Genomic DNA, 22,811 nt, shown 5'->3' with positions numbered 1-22,811 from the left:
TGAGAGCAGAAATATTTCGCATAAACCAAGGTGAGAAAGGGCCTCTACTTACCAGCTGTTATGAATGAAGAGTGTGATACCTCCCAGCACTGCTTCTCATAACAATACATAGTAGAGATACCCTGGGTACAGATCTATCCTTGCTATCTTCAACCAATTCTTGCTCACACAACATTCTCACTGCCATTCACAGGGGTATTGCCAGGAAATTACTTGAATGAAAGATGAAATTTTTTACAGATGCAATTCATACAACACTTTCATCACCTTTAGTTTGTACAATCCCATCTGATCTTTGATGACAACTGGAACTGCTTGAGGGGCTTTACCAGCTCAAGTTAGTAGTCATCAAAGACTACTAGAAATCAAGGAATACTAGGACTATAAAATCTACTGTGTATGTTAGTCATTACAAGTCTATAAAAATAATGTGGTGATTTCAGTCTGTTTATAATGTGTTGGTCTTTTACAATGGATGAATGGAAAGAAAAAAGAAGCAGTGCTTAAATATTAGGTGGTGTGATGATTTTGAGTACATAGGCTTTTAAGAGGAATTTAAGACAAACACCCAGGCTGTTCCACAGAAGAGGAATGAGCCAGCAATGAGGACATTAAGCACAGCCAGCCTTCTGGGCAGAACACTGTCAACAGTTAGCCAAGAGAAAACCTAGAAAGAGAAACACATCTTGGGGCTCAGCAAAAGTTTGGTATCTTACAGTCTGCAGTGAAGGTGCCTTGTCTTCAAAGTACTCCCATGGTGTGGCATGTTTCTTATGAAATAATTGTTGTATTGTATTAAAGCTCACCACTACTTGTTTTCAAATACAGACATTAGAGAAAATATGGTGGTGACTTTTCCACATCATTCCTGGTGGCCAGCATCTTCTCCCAGGACACCAAGTGTCAGAGTTCAGTGACTCTCTCAGCTTGCAAGTGTTCAGCCTCAGATCTCCTTTCTACAAGTTCTCGAATCGCCAGTGCACAAACAAATATTTTTCAAGCAAAAAAATTTACATTAAGAGACATTTTACCCCAGTAATTACTAAAAGAATGTGTATGTCTGGAGCTTTACATGTGACTGGTTTTTGGGAGTTACATCTTTGGTCATTTTCTGTGCAAGCTCAAATGAAAAATTCTGAGACCAACCAATATTGCATATATGTCAGAGATGGGATTTCCCTAAAGAAAAACTACAATGAAAATATAAAATTGGATGTTAAAAAAAAAAGCACAACAACAAATTTCCTCAAATGACACTAAAATGAAAAGGCAAGATTCACTTTCCAAACATAAGCACAGAGTGTTGCTTCAAGGCATTTCCCCCAGTCTTTGGTCAACCATTTTAGATGCCAGTGTCAGATGTTGGCAGATATGTTAGAAAGCCTCTGAATTACCTATACTCCTCTGTAGTGGAAGATGGAGGCAACCAAATAGATACTCTGCATGCCTAAAGTAGCTCTAAACATTTCTGTATAGGCAACTGAATCCCACACCTTGATTGTTTTGCCTTTGATATCAGAGCTGTATTTTTAAAAAATATTAAATTAATACTTTTTTCTTTTCCCATCAATTCCCATTTGAGAAAGAAATATTGTTTCTTCTTGATCGGTTGTATTGCTGCGGATCTTCCCACAAAAAAATGAACACATTCTTGTAAGATCATAAGTAGATGTTTGTATGGAGTCCACACAAGTACATGGAAAAAAAAGGAAAAGTGTAATATCAAATTTAAAATAGTGCTGAAGACAAATGAAGTCCATTTAAATCTGAAAGGAAAATCATATAATTTCCATTTATGGAAATGGACATATGAATGATTAAAAAAGAAAGGGCAGATTTGGGACGAAATAAAGCAAAGGAGGAAAATGCTGCAGTTTACAGACCTTTATCAATGCATGTTTAGCCCTGGGGAAAATGGATTGAAAGCAGCCCTGGGGAGAAGGATCTGGGGGTGCTTGTGGACAAGAAGCTCGGTACGACTTGGCAGTGCACATTTTCAGCCCATAAGGCACTCTGGGCTGCATCAGAGTGACCTGTGACCAGCAGGTCGAGGAAGGTGATTCGGCCCCTCTACTCTGCTCTTGTGAGACTCCACCTGGAGTACTGCATCCAGCTCTGGGGCCCCAGACACGAGAAAGATGTTGACCTGTTGGAATGAGTCCAGAGAAGGCCACTAAGTTGATCAGAGGGCTGGAACACCTTCCTATTGAAGACAGGCCGAGAGACTCGGAATTGTTCAGCCTGGAGAAGAAAAGGCTTCGGGGAGACCTTATAGCAGCTTCCCAGTACCTAAAGAGGGCTTGCAAGAAAGCTGGAGAGAGACTTTTCTCAAGGACATGCAGCCATAGAACAGGGGAGAATGGTCTTAAGCTGAAGGAAAGCAGGTTTAGATTAGAAGTTAGGAAGAAATTTTTTACTATAAGGGTGGTGAGACACTAGAACAGGTTGCCCAGAGAAGCTGTGGACTTCCTATTCCTGGAAGTGTTCAAGGCTAGGCTGGATGAGGCTCTGAGCAACCTGGTCTAGTGGGAGGTTCTTTGCCCATTGCAGATGGGGTGGAACAGGATGATCCCTTCCAACCCAAACCATTATATGATTCTGTTTCTGAACAGTCACAGTTCAGTATAACAGTGTGATACACAAAAATAATATTCAGCTTTTCCTCAAGGGGCTAATGCCTTTCCAAGCTTTCTGGAAGATTCTTGGGAGCATCTTATCCAATGCCTATGGCCTGTATTTATCTGACCCAACCTGAAGAACATCTATAGGTCTTCACCCAAGACTCCCTTTGTAGACAATGGGAAAAGATATATCTAGGGATCATTTTCCCTGAATAATTTTAAACATGTACTTTCAAGATGACTTGTACTCATGAAGATTGTGGAAAAGGGAGAAAGTCATAAAATATTTGACATTGGTCATGTCAGTCAAACTATATAATTAGCAACATTTCAATTCCATTTAAAGGGCCCTTTCATTCATAGAATCAGAGAATAGTTTGGGTTGAAAGGGACCTCCAAAGTCTTATTCACTGTAAGGAACAGGAGCATTTTCACCTTGATCGGGTTGCTCAGAGGCCTATTCAACCTGACCTTGAATGTTTCCAGGGATGGCGCATCCACCACCTCTCTGGGCAACCTGTGTAGGTGTTTTCCACCCTCAATGTCAGTCTGTTTTTCAGTAAAATTTATAAGTAGACCTAATGCTCTGCTGGGAGACCACTGAGTCCATTCAATTCTCCAAAAGGCAAAAAATGCCTGAAACTTGTCAAATACAAGAGTCTTCTCCAAAGACTTTGGATTAAAAGCCAGCATCTTATTTGCTCTAGCTTGAACAAAGTTCCCTGTAATTTAAGGAAATGGCTTGTAGTTAAAGGATAAAAAAGTGGCAGTAAACAATACCCAAAAACTATACTAAAAAGTGCTCCTGAAGAAGGGGTGATTTTCGAGTATATAGAGTGGCTACATTATAACACCTAACATGAAATCAGTGCAAAATCTTAGCAATTTTACAGTCTTATCAAAATAAAAATACATTGCAGTAGACAATGTGCAACTCGGGCATTGTATTTCTAGTTTTTAAAACTAATTTTCTGCTTTATGTACACACAGAACTTTATCAAACAGAAAAGACCTTCTGTAAGTCAACAGTGTTCCTTAGGTTTTTACATGGGGTACAAGCACCTTCCTACATAAATATATTGTAATTCACCTTGAAAAGCAAAAATATTTTAAAGGAAGTTCTTAAATTTTATTAAATCCTTCCATTGTTAAGACAAAGTTTTTAAGGATGAATAACCTGCAAATAATCAACACATAAACAGACAAATCATTTTTATGAGTGAGGCTAATTCCATTTGAATTGCTGGGATCCCACAAAGTTCAGGTTTTCAAAATCTTGCATGTATTTGTGAGTGGGAAGACAGATTTTCATCTATTTGTGTATAGTATTTACATGTTGAAGATCAAGGTATTATATAAACAGGCAAAAACAAGGAGTGAAACCCTGGCCATACTGAAGTTAGAGCATTATTTCCGATGCATAAACTTCTCATATCATATGTAAGATATCTGGAAGTTGGCTATCCAGACTAAACTACTTGCCCAAGATGGTTCTACAACAAAAGGACCTTGAGCAATTCAACTCTTCTCTAGATTGGTACCTAAAATAGATGGTCCTGTGTCTCTCCATTGGCTCTAGCAGAAGCATAGATATCTGGCCTAGATTGTCCATCTAGGTAGCTGAAGACAGATGAGACAAAGCCTGATGCCCATGAGGGTACCATTTCCTATTGAGGTAATATGAGTAGAGAACAATTTCAAAAGCTTTCAGTGGAAGTTAGTCCTTCTTGGAATGATGCTGGATTTTTTAACTGTATTTGGCAGTTTATTACAAATTTTAGTGAATAAAGAAAACATCCTTCCCATGTTCTGTCAGACACAAATACTCAATGACTCTGATCATAGAGAGGTGTCAGTGGAGGAAATAGATGGAGTTTTGCCTAGACTTTAAATATGCTTGTCCTTAGTAAAGCCTGACCAGGCAGTGAGCTCAGGAGATGAATGATTGTTGTGGGACACAGGGATATCTGCTCCACTCTTACTTCTCCTGCTGACCTCCTGTGTGGCCTTGGGCACACTGCTCCACCATCTGTTTCTCCACCCTGCTTTTGTCTGTGCAGGGGATTGGCTCCAGGCTGTTTTGCAGTCAGATGCAAATGAGCTGTCTCCATACCCTGACCCAAAATGGCACAACCAAGGTGATGAGGTGCCAAGTCTGGAGTAACATACCTGAGACCTCAGAAATACTCTCCAGCTCCATCTTTGTGCTTTGTTAGCTATAGCAAAATCGCTTCTGCTCAGTTCGTGGCATCAGCAGAACACAAATCCAGATAGATGTATCCACAGACTGTAAGCACCTTCTTGCTTATGTCTTTTCTTCTGTGCATGTAGAGCAGGCAGCACAAAGGGATCTGTAACCTTTGCCCTAGAGACTAATAGCACTGATTACATGTGCCTGTTGGTCTGGCTAGCCACCTAGTTTATGCACCCATGGGGTAAGAGTAAGTGTTCAGCTAGGCTGGTGGCATTTCTAATTAATCCTTCAATTCCCATAAAGAGCAGAAGAAGGTTTCCATTAACTATGGAGATCAAAGTTAAATTAATAATGTGAATGGAAAAGTTGTCTGTGTATACCCATATATGTATCTGTGTATATTTATGCAATGTATTTAACCCCATTTCCTGAAGTGATAAAATAAATTTCCTCATTCCTTCCACCCCTGCTTTCACTTATACATTTTGGTTAGGTCAAGAAATACAACCATTCTGTCTCTGAAATTAGTGACTGACTTACTACCCAGAAAGAAAAAGTCACAGAGGTACTGGAACCTGAAGCAATGCTGTGAATATATACTTAATATACAGGTATCCTGTATTTATTTCTCAGTTATTTATTCAATTAGCTGGAAATGTTCTTAGAAATAAGGAACCAGCTTAACTTAAAATCCACTAACCATAGCAGAGTAGCCTAGCATTTCACTGCAATGACTGTGCATATTTGCACTGAAGGGCTTCATCTGACATGTTAGTCTCATGCCACACTCTAGGCTTGCAGTCTTTCAACATATTTTCAGACATTTAGAAGAGTACCAAAAGAATTCTGATGGGGAAGATTCACAGGCATTGCATAAACTGGACCTTAAATCTTAACAAAATTTTCTGTGGGGTAGATGCTCTAGATCCCTTTCCATCAGATCCATTATCCTGTACCACCAAGCAGACCCTCGGGTGTGAGCTCCCAGCTCCCAGAATGAAAGTTTTCAAAGGGAGATTTTATGTAGGAAAGCGGTCCAGCTCTCTGAGAAGAGAAAAATTCACTGACCTCCTTATCAACTTGCCCAAAGTTCTGCTTCTGGTGATTCACACAGTCAGAATGTGGCTGAAATAAAAGCCAAACTGGGTTCTTCTTGTGTCTGGTATGGCACAGAGTGGTTGTTGGCCTGACAGAACTGAGCCAAGAGTTTGTGGAGAAAAGGACAAGAATCACTTCAACTTGAAATACAGAATGAAGGTTTGAAATTCCATCCCTTGGGTCTGCAACAAGACCTGTTCAGTTCTGTCCCAACCCCACTATTATGAATATTCATCTTTCCCAAAATCATGCTTGATTAATAACTGGGCTTGAACCTAGGGCCTGTAAAAGGGAGTACCTGCCACAGCTTGATGCATGCTGACAGATGTAAGACGTGCATGAAATAATGTTGTTGTCATTGGTCTAAATGCCAAACTTAACACTGTTCATTCTTTCCATTGAAAATATCTGCAGAGGAAGTCTTGAAAGCAAGGAATGAATCACTCTTTCCCACAATATCCAGCCTATTGCATTTGCCCAAGATAATCCAGAAAATGTGTGGAGTTTGGCTTCTTTTCCTTTCAAGTCTCAGCCCTCTGTTTCTCCCTCCACAACTGACATGCTATATCCATACCTCAGTTGTGTGGTCCAGGAATATGTGCTGGACAAACCTTCAACATTGGCAGCTGGGATATCCTGCTATAAGGTCCTCCATTTGGAGACTGAGGTGTTTTCCCCCAGCATGGTGGTGAGTATCAGAGTATGGATGTGAATTTAGCACAGCCACAGATTTCCTGAGGCTTTGAGCTCTGACCTTGGTCGTATTAGGCAATCTCCAGGAAGCCGTGGCCTTGGGCCTCCCACCAAACATCCCATCATCTTCCCATGATACAAATAGCTGACTCTTTCCCAGCTGCATATACACCTAGTATATGTGCTTCCCAAAAGGTTTCTCTGCAGAACCTGGAAGCAGTGTCTCCACCAACCAAAAAAATCAGAGATGCATGAACTGAAGAAAAATAAGGAACAGCAGGGCATCAGACCTGATCTTATGTGTCCCATATGTCTCTGCATTTCATCACATGAACTCAGACGGCCACATCAGTCAGGCAAGCCTTGACTATGTGTCATAGATGGAGGAGAGACACTATAAGACAATTAAGGGAGAGAAACTGTAACTCTGTCTGCCTTGAGGCCTGGAGGAGTGGGAAAACATAAGCAAGAAGCTGTAATCCTGCTTCAAACAGCAGCAGAGGCTCAGCAGCATGTACCCAGTGATATTGTGACTTCATTACCACTACGAGCTACAAGATTAAAGCAAAGTACATTAATGTAAGAAGCCTGGGCATGATTGAGGCATTTCTCTGGCGTGAGCCCCACATGGAGAAAGAACCCTTTGCAGAGACTAGGTTGGGTGGCAGGGAAGTACTCCTCTTGCCTACCCACCTGCACCACCTCTAGAAAGAGAGATTTGTTCCACGCATGACTCAGTGTTCCTAGTTAGTAAACATGGCTACAAGATGCCCCCCATTTTGGAGAAAGACTCTTTCTTTCCAAGGGGCTGCAAAGGATTTGCAGCAGGAAAAAGCCCTGGGAACAGGTAAGTCCTTTGATCAAAATAGTCTTCTGATCAGCTGTCACCCACCCATCAACTGGGCTCCACAGCTTTACTCTCATCCAGCTGACCAGACAGAGTTTTGCCTTTCCATGTCACTGATGGACTGCTCTTCAGGACTTCATATGGGGACTGTGGTGACACCTGAGGCTATCAAAAAGTTGAGGGTATAAATCATTCAGCTAGTCAACTTACCCACCGTAGGCAAGATTTGTCTCCTTCTGCAGCTGGTCTTGCAAATTGTAATTGGTAGGAAATGAAAGACATGAGGAAAATCTGCTGAGCTAAATGATTTTGTCATTACCTCCCCCCCTTACTTAAACTTAAATTTCTGTGGTGGCATAAATAGTTGCGCTTGCTTGGATAGGGCAGCGCTACATGAAACCTACAATCTTGTAAGAGTTAAACCTACGAGCTATAACCATTCAGCATAAAATCATATATGTCACTTTTGTAGGAGTGCTCACACTTTCCCTGTCAGGAAAAGAAAGACTTTGCAAAGTTTACTCCCCTCCATTTCCTATCAAAACTTTGTTCTGGTAAAAATATGGGTTATCATACATACAGGTTTAGTCTTGCAAAATTTGCTCTTCAGCAATCAAATTTCATACAAAATAAAAGAAAAAAAAAAGGAAAAAAGAGAGAAGATGATTATTGGGCTTTCCGTTAAAGATCTGGACTTTTACAGCTTTCAGGGCAACATTTCCATGCAGCGTAAATTTGTTTGGAAAATAAGTCCATCTTTTGTTTGAAGTGGTTAATTACCTTGGTAGAGGAACCAAATGAAATAAAAGATTTATGGATCCCTCTTTCTCATAGTGAAGGAGAAAGTGATCTGTTTGCAGGAGTTATATTTTCAGGCACTTTGCTGAGACACCCCAACCCCCCTCGGTTGCTGACTGTAAAATAAGAAAACTATTACCCAGCTGGGGTAACAATAGGCTCCCACAGTGCTTTTCTGCTCAGCCCGCAGCTGCCAGTGAAAGTGGAAACTACAGCAGCAGGATAACATTCTTTTCTTACAGCCTGTTTCTATGGGCAAGGAGCCCTCCCACTGCTTCAATGTATTTTCTATGCAAAACTGTAGAAGAAGTGACATTTTAAAAGTTTTGACCTTTGTTTTTTTTTCCCCCTCCCCCCCATTTTTTTTTTGCATCAACCAAGGCATAAATTTTTTAAACCTTCTGACAGGGTATGTGTTAGGAATGGCAATAGCCATTGCTATAATTACAAAATGTTTCAAAATTTGAAAATTCTATATTGTGTGTAGCATACTGGTAACCTTTATGCCGAAAAAAACTAGTAATGAGAGATACAGAACTCTTCTGGTTATTGTCATGGGCAAACAGATGATTGTGGCAGATCTCATACACCTTTGCAATACCACATTTTCATTTACAAATTTCATATTTTAAAGCAAAAACTTTAAAGGATTTTGCAGGTAAAGATTTTTTCCCCCATCCCTTTGCACAAAAAAAAAAAAATTAGCCAGTTTTAATAAAATTGCCTTTAAAAAATTGTTTACAAGAGAAAAATCAGTGGACTGAATAATGCTAGTGAACATTAGTAAATTAACTACATATACATATATCCAAATTATATGAATCTAATTTGATAGGAAATTATCATAGTCCCCAATTAGATTACAAATATAACAAAAAAGATCCCCTACTGGTTAAAACATAAAATAACACACTAAATCTCATGAAGTGATAAAGGATGTTAGAAATGTAAAACATATTTTCCCCCACACAAGCAAAATAAATTAAAACTGTTCAAGCGAGATGGCGAAGGGGGGGATGCCCATGAGACATTGAAGTGAATGTAGAACAGACTCCAAAAACAAGCCTAGCAGGTTAATTCATGTGAGAACCTTCCATTCACCACTGATTCCCTCAGCTAACTACCACCACTAGCTATTACCAGCTCACCCTTATGCTCACTAAGGGCACTGGCCCTGCTGTTGGTCCATCTATGTATCTATCTCTCCAGGTCTGACCTGAGATAGATTTTCATACCCAACTCTCTTCCCATCACACATTGAAACCAATGGTAATTAGACCAATGCAGATGATGACATATATGCCTATAGCACAGCAGTGTTCTGAAACAATCAGTTTTAAAAGCTGATTTAAAATTCATTAAGATTTAGAGGAGAGAGTAGAAAAATCCCACATTTTAAACTGGTGGCTCCACTGGTGGATTGATAAAGAGCTATAAAGACTTCTTGGTAACCTGAGTCCTCCATCAGAAGAAGATAAAATCATCTCTCACTCTACAACACACACACACTGTAACCAAATCCATCATTAACAAGCTACATCATTCATCATTGGGCAAGAATCTACTATAAATTACAAAGGGTCCATTAAAAGATTGGGAAACCTAACAGGGAAAAAAAAAAAGCAAAAGCAAAGAAAAAAAAGGTCTCCCAGGAGGGTCTGTGTCAAGACAGAAAATTCTTTCAAGTCCCCTTCATCTGTGCCTGAGACAGTATACACTCCTAGGACACCCCTTGAATTTCATATCCTGACAAGCCATCCCCAGGTAAACAGGGCAAAGGAAGTCCTAATTTCTACACAAAAGGTATGGCTTTTTGTTTCTCTAGGCAGAACATGCTCTGTAGATTTTCAAACCCAAAGGTGCTCTTTCTGATGTGTGAATCAAGAGCTTAAAAAAATATTCAGAAATGTTTTCATGGCAAGCCTGCCACTGGGGAGCCAGGAACCAGCGATAGTTCTAGGGATGTCACCGGGTACCTGCACCTTTTCTGAGGGCTTCCCAAGTGTTGGGGCACAGAGCTGTGGAGTAGCTGCCAGACCCTGAACCCAGGACAGGTTGTCCTGGCTCTGGTGGGGCTGCAACCAAGTCAAACCAAGTTGTCATTTCAAAAGAGTGTCTCGTCATCTGCTGTATTAATAGCTATTTGCATGTTTCCTGGTTTCTTTGCTATGATATGTGGGTGCAGGCAGAAGAATTCTAAAGGATTTTTAGGTTGATAGTGCTTCCATTATTCAGGACAATGTGCTATCCAAGGCAGGCAGCTATTTGGGATAAATAGCCTATCCCCATTTGTCCAAAATAGCCAAATGTCTGGCATGAGTCATGCCAAACAGGCAGCTGCTCGGCAGGAGTGTAATACTGGCATACTAAAAAGCAGAAGATATTGAAGGGGGCAGAGAGAGCTGAAGGTGGCACCGGGGTATAGTGACGGAAGGTTTGTGGGGTCAGTAATACATTCTTGAAAAGTAATGGCATTCACAAGGAACAGGACGCGTATTGCAGGAAGGTACATGAATACATTTCCAGGTGAATGAAGGTATCTGTGTCCTCAGCTGGTTTCCAGGTAAAGTCATGTACATGCAGAATTGTGAGCCCCATATATACCCCTGCTGTGTGCAACCACCCCCCTATCCTTTCCAGGATATGAAGTCCCTTCCTCCCTCAGCATTTCATAAGTACTGATAATTAAAGCTGCAGACACTCCTGTGAAGTAGGTAATGAACTTCATTTCACAGAGAAAGGAACCAAAGCTGTAAAATTTGTGCCATACCCAACACAGCAAAGAAAGCACAGGCCAAAGTGCTGAATGAAACCAGTGACTGAAAAAGTTTTCTGTGACAAGAATGTCCTGTCACAGTCACCAAGATGCAAGCTCAGCAGGTGTCGTTTCAAATTCAGTATCTTGGCCATCTACTTGTCTTTTAAAATAAATGAAAACAGTCCCTGGCATGTAGTAAACTTCTTGCCAGACTTTGGAATTCTTTAGCTGACATTATCTTTAGCACATTTAAGTGCCAAAAAAACCCAACAACAACTCGGTAAATGTGTAGTTAGTCATGCTTGTAAAAATGTCAACGCTGTCAAAAATATTTGTGTGAAAATCATAAACAAAATCTGCTGCCATGAGGAGTTATTTGGTTCTTAATTATGGGACAAAATGACTTCTTTTTCATGAAGACTTGAAAAAAAGAGCTAACACTGTGATGGAAATATTGGCACAATCTTGACTCAGCTGCTTCCCTGGGGTAATGAAGTTGCTCCCAGAAAGAAGAGGATTATGATCTTCACAGAGTACCTTAAAAATCGAGCTAGTGTGCCAGGCTAGCAAAGCAGGTTCATAATAGGATGTGCAATCCTGCACCTCTAAGTATGTTGGGAAGGTTTCAGGTGCTTAAAGGCAGGAGAGGGTTGGTTAGCAGTACTTTAATTGGTATTTTTAAGTGGATTTCTAGAACTGCAACTCTTAGATTTGCACACTTGCTTATAGAAGCTGGATAAGCATATTTTATAACCTAAAAAATGAACAAAAGCAGTAGGTCACAAGACCAAATCATGTAGGTCAGTGGAGAGGAATACCTACAGCTATCTCAAGGTTTGTGTTCACTGACCTTTGGCAACAGTTGGTGGTCCCACCACATTTCTGAAGGACAGATGTTCTCACCCACACACTACCACAGGTGGCAATTCTGGGGTCAGCAGACCCTGTGGGCACATCCCAGGAATGAACCCCCATGGAGTGGGTTCACTGAGGCCAGGTACGCTGACGGGTCCTTTGAGAAGTTGTACTCTCTTCCCCCTCTCTTCTTTGCAACTTTATAAAAGCAGACTTACACTTTTACAACTTGTGGTTAATTGGGAAACTTTCAGTGATAGCAAAGTCACAGGGAGTGGAAGTGAGCATTCAATGGTATGGCCATTTGGGGACCTAATCTTCAAACCATGCAGTGAGTACAGGTCTTGCTGTCTTCTCAGTACAGAATCATATATGCTGGTGCATGGTTGTAAAGTGTAAGACTCACAAACAAATATTGAAATGGGGTATTTAAGATTTTTTTTATTATTAGGTTGGTGAACACTGGAGCAGGTTGCCCAGAGAGGTGGTAGAAGACCCAGCTCTGGAAATATTCAACCAGATTGGATGGGGCTCTGAGTAACCTGACGGAGTTGAAGATGTCCCTGTGTATTTCAGGGGGGTGGGAACTAGATGAGTTTTAAAGGTCCCTTCCAACCCAAACCATTCTATGATTTCTCTTGCCTTGAACTGCAAATACAGCTGCTAAAATTAGTGTCCAGCTGTATTGCTATGGTCCTATTCAGCAATGATTGGTTTCTCAAGAATCTGGAGAAATGACACTGAAAGTTCTATCACAAACATGCCACAAAGTTACTAGCAAGAACTAAATTCTAGAAAGGGCTGCAGCAACTGAAGCAACGTTTCCTGCTAAGATCTGTGGTTCCGAGGCCTCTAACAGAGATGGTTTCCCACGCCATAATACCCCATGAGTTCGATACCAATATGCAGTATTGCAAACCTAAAAGATTTCTTGAAACAGAAAATAAATTCACAACATTCGTCTTTTATTACTCCATTCCACGTCTCTCAATTGTTATCTCCCCTCCTCATAGAATTTCAGGTAAGGGAAAACAATCTTATATTAATACTCATTAGATTTATTCATAGGGGTTTACGTTATCCTATTTTATAATTGAAAATATCGGCATGGAATCGAGATACAGTCACAAAGTAATATTTTATATGTCACAAAAGGACTAAAACCTGAACCAGAAAAATGTGACATTAAATGAACAAAGGCCGTGTTATGTTGGTTCATTTCAATGGTGTCTACCTTCATTACTCCAAACCGCTCTACTGAGAGAGTCCTCATTCTTGCTATCACCATGAAAACAAGTTTTTGTTGGAAGAACAAAAAAAGGTGAGATTCTCTTATGCACTCTCTTTAAGGCTTACACTTAATCAGATAGAAGAATTTCTAAAATATTCCATGCTTCACGAAAAAAAAAAGGCATAGAACAAGAGCTGGATAACTTTGTGCCACCCTTTTTAAATTTTGTTATGAAAAAATGAAATTGTTTTAGCAATAAATAAGAGCAGATTTCTTACAGTATTCAGTTAGCATGAGGACTAGGGGAAAGGCAGATCAGGAATAAATGGATTAAAGGAAAGACAGTCTTCTAAGCAGGAGAAAAAAAATTTGCCTGGAGGTATTGAAATGTTAAGTAACACAAGCAGTAGTCTGTGACCTGCCTTGCACAAAGGGCAGCAGGGAAATGAAAGGCACTCTCTACCTCTGGCCACCCTTGGATGGAGGGAGTGACGCATTGAAAGCAGTATCTTCTGGCCAGGACATTCCTCCCAGCAGCAGATCACCCCATCCTCTGTGCCCCAGCGATTCGGCAGGACACATTGTCATCAGGCCAGTACAGGACATGCCACTTAGGGAATAAGGCAGCAAGACTGTCATGCTATGAAATGCCATCTGCCTTCTGGACTGTTCCTAGAACAGTACCAAAATGCATTGCCAATGGCTCACACAGGGGAACTCCAACAGGCATCAGAATTTTTTGCTTCTCTTGGAAAATGGGCTTTCCTGGGGCCATCTATTTTCAAGGTCCCTAGAGTAAAAAGACAAGCAAAGTAGGTTCTTCTACAAAACAAGTAGTGAGAAATTTGCCTCAGCCTGGTTCAGAACATCATCAAAATTCAACCTGATAAATTCAAGTTTGATAAACTGTCAAGGTTTATTTTCTACATGCAGGCTCGCAGCTCATTCTCCTCAGGTTGTTGAGAGACAAAAGCGGGAAGCAGATGTACTTGGGTCCCTGAGATATCATTTGAGTATTTCTACAAAACCTTGCTCCTTTCTGTTAGTTTTTCTGGGATCCTGAACATATCGGTCTTCCTTTCGTTGCTGCTGACATTTTAGGGTCCAGAATTTGGGTCCCCTCCACTGGGCCTGAGCACAGTACAGTATCACTGACATTACAATTAGTTCATGCTGATGCATGATGTCTGTTTTCCCGAGTAACAAGCAATAGGACAAGAGGAAATGGCCTCGAGTTGCACCAGGGGTGATTTAGATTGGGTATTAAGAAAAAATACTTCAGGATTGTCAAGCACTGGAACAGACTGCCCAGGGAAGTGGTGGAGTCATCAGCCCTGGAGGTATTTAAGACGTGTAGACGTGGTGCTTAGGGACATGACTTAGTGGGGGGCTTGGCAGCACTAAGTTAAAGGTTGGATCTCGAGATCTTAAAGGTCTTTGTCAACCTAAGTAATTCCATGATTCTATTCTAGCAGTACATAACTTTGCTTGGCTGTGTAACTGTGGAAGTAGACACAGAGATGCCTATACCTAAGGCTAAGTTTAATTGAACTCTGAGCAGAGGAAATAAAAATCTAAAATTACAATGCTATCATTTTGTGATAATGTTGTAATTTGCCTATTTGGTAATTCCTGAATCTCTGGTTTGCAGCATCTCTGATCTATTCACCAGCGAGTTTACTACCTTTAATTTATGTAAGGCGCCATAACAATAGACACCTACAAAATGTAGACATCTGCACCAAAGCTGTTTTTCTTTGTCTTTTTCTAATTGTAAGCTATGTGGCCTATGGTAGCTGTCTAATTCAGGTTGAGCCAAATTATTGCTGGGAAGTGCTTGCATCTTTCCATTGACTCTAACAGGGCAAAAGAAGAGGTGGACAAGTTCACGTGTCTGCATTATACAGGTGTTAATTTCAATCATTCATGTATAAATTTTAGTTACTTAGCCCACCACAAGTGTCTCTATGCAGTTTAAGAGAATTCATTAAAACTGTATCATCATATATGGGGCAAAGAACAAAGGTAAGGTGGTGAGTGAGCAGTGTGCAAATTTTCCAGATACATGTTCAAGCTCACTTCAGTAAACAGTTTAGGATAGAAATCAGCCTCAGAACAAAACACAGAGATTGTTTATTTGGCATAGCTTTCCCACAGTAAATAATAGATACAAAATTAGCTAGTGAGGGAGGAAGGGAAAAAATAAATCATTTGCTTTCACTTGCAAAGCTTTTAAAGCACTCAGAACAATATAAATCCTGAGACAGACAGAGATTGTCCTCTACAGATGGGCACTGGGCATCTGCAACAAAACACAATCATGACCCAACATATAAGTTTCTGTGAAGGGCCATTAGATTGGAGACAGCTCATTGTGTGCACATGTGTTTGAATGAGAAAAATGAGTCACTCCCAACTCTGGATCAAGCAGGTGATGTAAACGATTGGCAGGGAGAATGATGCAGACAAAAGCTCTGCTTGCTGAAAAGCACTGAGTCACATCCTGGGAAAAAGCATAAAAAAGGAAAGCAAAACTGGATGCAGAGATATCAGTTGTGTTGGGAGCAAGGATGAACACACCTACTTCTGCTACAGAGGATGCACACCTGTATAAACCGAAGAGCCTAGACTATGTATTGCAGTGTCTTCTGTAAGGCCTTAGGATTGAAATTTTCTGTCTGTTCAGCAGCTGTTTCATTAGGAGCAGTCTTTTGTGTAGTTTCATGTGTCAGCACAATGTACAGTTCTCTGGAATGACAAATTTTTCGAAGGTCACAAGGCTGGTAAGAAGTAGGCTACTGCAAAGGAGAATCAAATTCACCATTTTTGCAAAGTTTTGCTGCCCTTAGCAATATTTCTAACTTTAAATCAGTGAAAGGGTAACCAGGAACTATGCCATTACATTTTCAATTTAAGAGATGAACTATTATGAGCCTTCTAGGACAAAAAAAAAGCTATTAAAACAGAGAACTCTTAATTCCCCTGCTATGTTTTACCCAGGTTTTAGAGCAACAGGAAGACAAACAGAGTTTTTTAGCTCTAGGCTGCAGGCCAGCCTTAGCAGATCTGGACTGCCTTTATGTTGAGCTGCTCAGGTATCCTGCTCTCCTCCCCAGTGCTTTTATTATCCTTACGTAACAGACCTCCTCTAGTTACTGTGGCTAGTGGACATTAAGACTGTCCAGTTCGCTGACTTAGAGTAATTCAGCTCACACTGTGACACCTTTTAGCTGATTTTACTACCTACCAGCCATTCACAAGACTGAGACAAAAAGCTGAAGACATCTAAGCTAGAGCAGGGGCATAGTCACCAGGTCTATCATCACCTCCTTGGATGTGGCAAGGCACTTAACTCCAGTTAGCCCTTCAGGAGACTAGCTTCTGATATGAACAACAGATTCAGAAACCTGATTTCTGAGCTTGGGACCCCTCAAATGAGGCAGCAGGTGTCTACTCTTTAAGGCACAGGCCAAATAATTCTGCAGGGCATCTTCTCTATAGCTTTACAGGCCTCTCTCCCTATACACTTGTAACAATTGATATGGAAGATGCTCTGAGAGGTAGAACTCATCAGGAAAACTGAGTTAAAGAGTAAGCTGAGAAGTGATGCTCAGGCAGCATAAATTGACTTAGTGATATTTTAAATTTTTTTGAGCATCCAAGTCCTATTTCCTCAAATCTCAACTCAGGTTTCCTTAATGCTTCATGAGGCCCTCACAAGACCTCGATGCTTTGCATCCGCTCTGGCTTTGCTTCTCTGAAAGTAATTTTTGTATATTATGGGATACACATGTGAGTAAGAGAGAGATTTTGGTAGATTTGGGGATTGTCATTCTCTTGACACTCTTCTGCAAATTCAAAGAGGTACTTGTCACTCAACCCCAGCTTTTGGGAGGAAATATTGACCAGTTTTGGGACACTACACATTTTTGCTGGGCTCTCACAGCTGGTCTTTGAAACCTTCTGGAGGGACCAGGCTGAAACCCAAGACCGGAATGACATATGAGACAATTAACACATTAGACCTCCCCATCCCCGAGTGAACTTTTGTCGGCATGTCCTCTTTCTAAAAAGAAGGGGGGAAAACATCCTTTTTGTAGTGGCTGCTCATTATATGAAGCAAATCGAGAGTGAAGGGAGGGGGCAAAGAGATGGCACAGAGCCCGATAAGTGCACCCTTAAATCTATAATTAAAACCAAAGACAAGTTCCCAATATAGCCAATTCAGTTATATAAGATCTTACAAAAGCTTCACACTGTTTGCTGGGTTTTGCTTTATTACTGTTCCCTCTCCTCAGAGTTCACTTCAGGTCAGTAGCAGATGAGGTATTACAGTTGGAGTTTATAGCAGGGTAGAAATCTAACAGTGCCCTGTTTGTAAAGATATGCGAGTGTTCACTCAGAGGGAAAAAATAATCATTGGCTCTACTTGAAAGAGACAAAATTAATGGTCTCTTTGGAGCTCAGTTTAGACCACTTCTAGATCCGGAAACAGATTGCTAGTTACTAAGAAATAACTTGAAACGATGTCCCAAGAGTCTGTGAAAGGCTCTTGCCTGCCCACTGGTCAAAGAAATATGGCAAAACTACATGTAAGACAAAAAATCAGGCTGAATATGGCCTTGCTAGCCAGACAGACTGAGGAATGAGGACATAGAAGTGCTCTCAGAAAGCCCATGACAAGTCTGTACATCGTTTCTTCATGCCTACTAAAAGCATCCTGCAGGAAAACACAAGATCAGCTGACATATTTGTAAGTGTAGGCAGCTCACTGCAACAGTACTGGGAGTAGCTATTTCCATGTGGGAGTCGGAACATGTATCAGAACCACTGCGTTAAATAGTATGCAACCTAGATTTCAGAAATATAAATGAAAAGCAGATATCATTATTGACAAAAGCCTTCACTGCTGCATCCTCCTCTTGCATTCTTTACAGCAGCAATAAGCAATAGCATTCCTGAAAACAATGGTTTCTTAGGGCCATGCTGAAACTAGGCTCTTCCTCCATATAAACCCCCAGAAAACCCAAACCACCAAGAATGCCACATTTAAACACAGTACAACCACTTAGCTGCAATCAGCACTGCACAGATGTCCATGTATTTTTGAGGTACAGGATTCCAAAGACAAGGAGAATGTAGGAGCTGGGGAAAGAAGGCTGAACTGTCTTCTCCACTTTCTGGTTAAGTGACAAACTGCAGGTACATGCAATGTTCATTTGCTAGTGCAATTTGCTGAAGTCCCCTATTCCAGGGTGGTAAAAGTCCTCAAGAAGAACTTACCTGGAAGAAGCTGATAATTGCGGAGTATAGCACCAACATTCACATATCAAAACACTTTCCTGTTCTAAACCCCAACTATATTTAATTTGTCCCACAAAAATAGAAGTAGGGGAAAATAGAACACTTTCAAAAAAATTCCTAAAATACTACCCTTTCTTCCCAGTGGCAATCAGAAATGCTACTATTTTTTACCAACATCATAGGTAGCAGAAAAATGGAAAGAATTGTTTGCATGATGTTCGTGAAATCCATGACCATCTTCTCTTTGCAATCTGGAACCTCAATGAAATACACTTTTCAAAAATTAAGTTTTATATGGTATGTTAGTTGCTTGAAGTCTCTTTGAGCTGTGACAGTTGCAAATATCATATGGAAAAGAACAGAGAAAATCACCATGAGCAAAATGGTTGCTGATACTCTATAGTTAAAATATAATACCTGATTGGGTTCAGTTCCAGTTTCTCCTGCGTGCCTCCATTAGAGGACTTTTGTGATTAATAACTGTCAATGTCAGGCACTAAAATGGTTATCCAAAGAGTATTTTTTAAATTGCTCTGGTTTGAAAGCCGAGGCTCAGCTCTGCAAAGACCTGTGCGGGAGAGCTGTGGGAAGGAGAGACTCTGGGATCTTACTTTCCTCGTGTACCCACCAGCCCTCATGGCAATGTGGCTCCAGTCTCACAATGGCAGTAGTACAAGGCAGACTGGCCTTTCCAGGGCAACAGCTCTACAGCTGCCACACATACAAGCAGACCTGGGCATGTGCAGAAGGAATGCTTGCTTACCCTTTCAAAAGTTTACATATGGTGGAGAGACACACTGGATCCCAAAGTACATCTGCACACAACATAAATATGACATTTTCACAGCATTCTGTGAAGCTATGTCAGATGCTTAGGGCATAAATGAGAAATGGGCTCATTAAGTTTCATTAGGATGTAGCATCAGCACAGATTGTACTGGCTGACACCAATCAAACTCACAACCACCACCAAGTAGCTATCTGCAAGAAGGTTGACATCTCTATATTAAAAGGGAGGATTGACACTTAAATTAAGACTCACATTTTTACTGTTTTCATCATAAGAGTGTGACAAGAGCTGTTGTTTTCTGAGCAAAGACAATGATCAGCTTTTGTGATGCTATCACAGAATCATAGGTTGGAAGGGACCTCGAGGAATTATCTTGTCCAACCCCCCTGCTCAAGGAGGGACACTTAGAGAAGGACCATGTCCAGACAGCTTTTGAAAATCTTACTATATATAAATAATTTTTAATATCTCCTCATCTATAAATCCATGTAGTCTTTCAGATGTATATTCAACAAGACTACTAGCTGCAGTAAGCAGGAACGATCTATTTACCAGGTAACATTCTCAGACTAAACATCATTTTTACCCAGGGAAGTAAGAGAAAGATTGATACAACACAGGTTCTTAATACTAGATTATAGCATGTGTTTCTGGTTTTGAAAGGGCACCATGTACCATCTAATGAGAAATTCTACAAGTAGTCTGAGTCTAAGAGATGCACCACTGCCAGTTCCATGTACACAAGCTCTTCTCTTGTATTTATCTAGAAGTTTAAACCCTTTCCCTCAGTATAATGCCATCTTTCACATCTTCTCATAAAGAGAAGCTCAAGAAAAAAGTGCATCTGACAACTTTTTCACAGCCAAAAGATGGTCAACAAGTCCTGTGCAAATCTCACGAAGAAGAATCAAGATCTGTGTCAGTTTTATGTTGCTTTCTCATGTGACACTCACTCTAACTGAGACCACAGGGGCAAAAAAAATCATTTGATGGTTCGAAGTGCCTGACTTAAATACAGGATTCCATTTTCTTGAACACATTTCGATAATCATTACAGTCTATCAGCTTGGTAAAATAACCTCCAGCATTATGTCAATGCTGATTTTCCAGGGCTCATATGGTCTAATAAGTATTTCATTAATGATATTTATTTCAAAACTAATTTGCATCATCTCATAGATTTTCAGCTTCAGGTGCCATGTCTTCTCCTACAATATGCTGAAAAATGAGTTTCAGTTCGTAGTACTACGCTGACATCTCATTCCCTTCTTGTTCCCTTTTTCATATTTTACTTGATGAAACAGCACGAGTGATTTTAAGGGACCATTCAAATAAGGTACACAACACGTACATGACAGATCTTATGTACCATGAGAGAGGATAAATGTTACAAAGCAGCCTCTGATTTCTCAGTACAGTAACAGCCTCTTTCTCGTTAGAATCATCTCCTAACATATTTTTTTTTTTGGTTTATCCTCTGTTTTGATTTCTCCATGCCTTCCACTGTTTCTTTTATTTTCATCTCTGAGGTTACCACTTCAGTTAGAACACCTGATAAAAGAAAGACCAAGTCAAGTTTCACTGTCCACTCATGCTATTTCCTTTCTTAATGTTTACCAGATAGTTGTCATTAAATGCCCCGCTCAGAATGTACACATTCAAACTTGAGCTTAATAACAGTGAGAATAGAGATCACTATGGCAAAGGTAAAGTTCAAAGCCTTTCTCAGTTTCTTTGCTGTTCTTTTTCAGATTTTTAATCACAGAAAAACTGCCCGTGATTTTCAAGACTTCTGCTGTTTTGCCGTTTGGAGCTGCTACACCTAGCAGAGAACCTGCCTCCCAGTGCAGTTTCTGAGCATGTTTTCTTCTGAAGATTTCAAGTTCTTCTCATGTGACTTTTCTTTTTTCCCAAAAAAATGCACTGTGGTAAAGTGCCTGGATGCAAATAAATTGGTCACCAAGATAAGGAGTAGGTAAACATCTTCTCTTAAATAACTCAGTTAAAAAGATTTTTATCATACCGCTGCTGTGTACTCTTTTAGAACTGATTTTTAATTTCTATACACTCATGAAGAATCTTGTGAAAAAATTATTCAGCAATGCTCCTGCACTTAAAATACTTTTGAAATGGGCTCAAGAGAAGAGCCACTCATGTTCTTGGGCCCCTCAGCTGCGACAAAAAAAGAAAAAGAAAACTCAGTTCAATCTTTGAAGCAAACAAAACCCATAGAAAAAAATAAAATATGTGATCCTCTTCTTGTCTTCTTCCTAGGGAAACCATGACAGATGAGACCCAGGGAGGTAGAAAAGATTTTTCTCAGTGCTTCAGAATTATTTGTTCTTCCTGCTTGTGGAGATAAAACATAAAATACAATGATGGGTCCTAGTCAGATCTGCACTTAGGCATGGAAATTGCTTCTCTCCAGACTATACAAAGAACCAGGGTTTGTCAGTAGCAGTCTGAATCACTGAAGATTTTGGATGCGATAGTAGTTAGAAAGCCTAAATCAGGCACCCCAGGTAGTCAGCTGAAGTCTAAAAATGGGAAAAATAAGGGAGACAGAGCACCATTAATTCAGAGGGCAGATATTTTTCTATTTTAAGTCTTCAGATCTGCCTTAAATCTATGCTGTGGATGTAGCACATTGGTTCCTTCTGCTGTGGGTAATGAGGCACCTTCTGAAACCCCTTGCTAATTTACACAACAGCTGAATGCAGGGCAGGATTATGGCACCTCTCTGCTGCTTTGCATTTCATTTGCAGGGAGCAAGTGCTCTTACCTGCTGGCATGCTGTCAAAAATGTGTGCATTTTTTGTATCCCATGGAAGTTCTGTGGAGGGAGGAGGTTCCTCCCTAGAATCCATCTCTTACACTGCTTTCCAGCCTGCTGGTAGCAGGCAGACATATATTATTGGTAGTGCCAGCAACTGTTCTCTTGTCTAAGCTCAATGTGGAAACAATTGCTCAGGGGTCCTGTAAATAATAGTTCTTAGGTATCATTTAAAAAAAAAAATAAAATAAAGTCCCTTGGTACACAGTAAGCTGGCTGTAATTTTCCCATTACTCCAGACAGTGTCCCATTCATTGCTTGACAGATCTGTTTTTAATTCCAATTTCTCCTTTTCCTTTAGCTCTCCTGTTGCAGGTAGACAATAGAATTTAACTGTTTGTGTCCATCGCCCATGGCTTTATTTGCTGCCAAACCATTCACTGTTTCAGGAGAATATCTAACGAAAAGCACAGACTAGTACTGAGGGCTGTCTGTCCTACAGAGAGCACAGAACTGTGTGGCGGGGGAGGAGGAGAAGCAAGCTAAGAAGGCCTGGCAGTAACTAGTGTGAAGCCCACTGCACATGCAGCACATGAGCTTTAAAAATACATCCGCCTAATGCATTTTTAAATGATCTCCCTATATAATCTCCCTCATCGGATCGGGGACACAGTGCCGCAAATAATGAGATTGGAGAGGAAGCACTACAGTTCTGAGGAAAACTGAACTCCCGCCTAGTGCATTTAAAAAACGTTCTCAAAGTGATTTGAAGTAATGCAAATTATGCCAGAGAACAGAAAGTACTCATGCCTTAATCTGTGGTTTGGTTAGCTGCACAGAATCTGTTGC

At 40.5% G+C, this 22,811-nt stretch overlaps 1 long non-coding RNA gene across 1 annotated transcript in view; it reads left to right on the top strand.

The window, feature by feature from the left end:
- Window positions 1–21,183, top strand: part of LOC113963686 — a 77,833-nt gene extending 56,650 nt beyond the window's left edge. Inside the window, exon 3 of the long non-coding RNA XR_003532915.1 lies at window positions 20,941–21,183. This is a non-coding gene — a long non-coding RNA (uncharacterized LOC113963686). The remainder of the gene's footprint in view (window positions 1–20,940) is intronic.
- Window positions 21,184–22,811: the final 1,628 nt, after the last annotated feature.

This window comes from Neopelma chrysocephalum, unplaced genomic scaffold (assembly GCF_003984885.1).
Source record: "Neopelma chrysocephalum unplaced genomic scaffold, ASM398488v2 Primary Assembly neopelma1_25, whole genome shotgun sequence".
Taxonomy (NCBI): domain Eukaryota; kingdom Metazoa; phylum Chordata; class Aves; order Passeriformes; family Pipridae; genus Neopelma; species Neopelma chrysocephalum.
Note: the sequence above shows the minus strand (reverse complement) of the source record. Positions and strands in the feature narration are given on the sequence as shown.